Source organism: Athene cunicularia (genome assembly GCF_003259725.1).
Source record: "Athene cunicularia isolate RWA chromosome 10 unlocalized genomic scaffold, athCun1 chr10_part1, whole genome shotgun sequence".
Classification (NCBI taxonomy): Eukaryota; Metazoa; Chordata; class Aves; order Strigiformes; family Strigidae; genus Athene; species Athene cunicularia.
Window position 1 is genome coordinate 10,831,847 of NW_020799112.1, and position 1,066 is coordinate 10,832,912.

The following is a 1,066-nucleotide window of genomic DNA, read 5'->3' on the forward strand; positions in this document are numbered from 1 at the left end:
AAGGCTCATCGCCTCATCGCTGGGGCCCTGCAAGTCCCGGGGGCTGCACAGGGGCATTTCTGAAGCTCTGATGTGATGCAAGTGAAGCTCTGATGTGATGTGAGTGAAACACTGCTTCGTTTTGGGCAGTTGTCAGCTTTCTGCCGGCCTCTGCCTGTGCTGGCAGGGAGGGCTGTGGAACAGAGCATCATTGACCCGCTCTTGAGCTTGTCCTTTGTATCCGCCGCTGCCTTCTCCCTAACAAAGCCTATTTTCTAATATCCCACGAGCTTTCTGTCATCCTCCCAATGGCATCTGTGGGAGGCAAAGACAGTGCTCCAGCTCTTCTGCCCATGCCCACGGCTCCCCATGGTGCCCCCCTCGTGCCCACCGTGGCCAGGTTTTCCCCCAAGAGTCCTGGCCTTTCTCCTCTGAGCCCCAGGGGAGCTGGCTGTCATTGGCCCAGGGGTGCAGGGGGATGCCCAGGGTGTGAGACCAGTTGGAGGGGGGTGGGGTTGGTACAGGGGAGATGCCCAGGGGATATGGGGGGCAGTGCTGGAGGGATGCAGGTGGGAGATGCCGGTGGGAGTAGTGCAGAGGGATGGGGAGATGCCTGGGGGGATGTAGGGGGAAAGGCAGAGGGATGCAGGCAGGATGCCGAGGGGTCAGTGCCAGAGGGGTTGCCGTGCTAGGGGGGTTCAGGTTGGCTGCCCAGGGGGGTGCACAGGGCTATGCAGGGAGTGGAGCTGGGGGATGCACGAGGGGTTGGCTGAAGTGATGTAGGGGGGATGTGGGGACATCTGTCCGGGGGGGGGTCAGGGGACTACTGGAGTGAGGCAGAGCTGGGAGGATACATGAGGAGCTGCTTTGGGGGGTGCAGGGGAGATGTGGGGGCACAAAGGACAATGCAGGGGGGTGCAGGGGGAAACCCGGAGGGCAGCCCGGGGACATGCAGGGGGGGTGTCTGGGATCGGCACTGGGACCTGCAGGGGGATACAGGGGGGTACAGGGGGTTGTCTGGAGACATGCCGGGGGGGGCTGCAGGAGGTTGTCCAGGGACGTGCAGGGTGTTGTCCGGGGGGCTGCA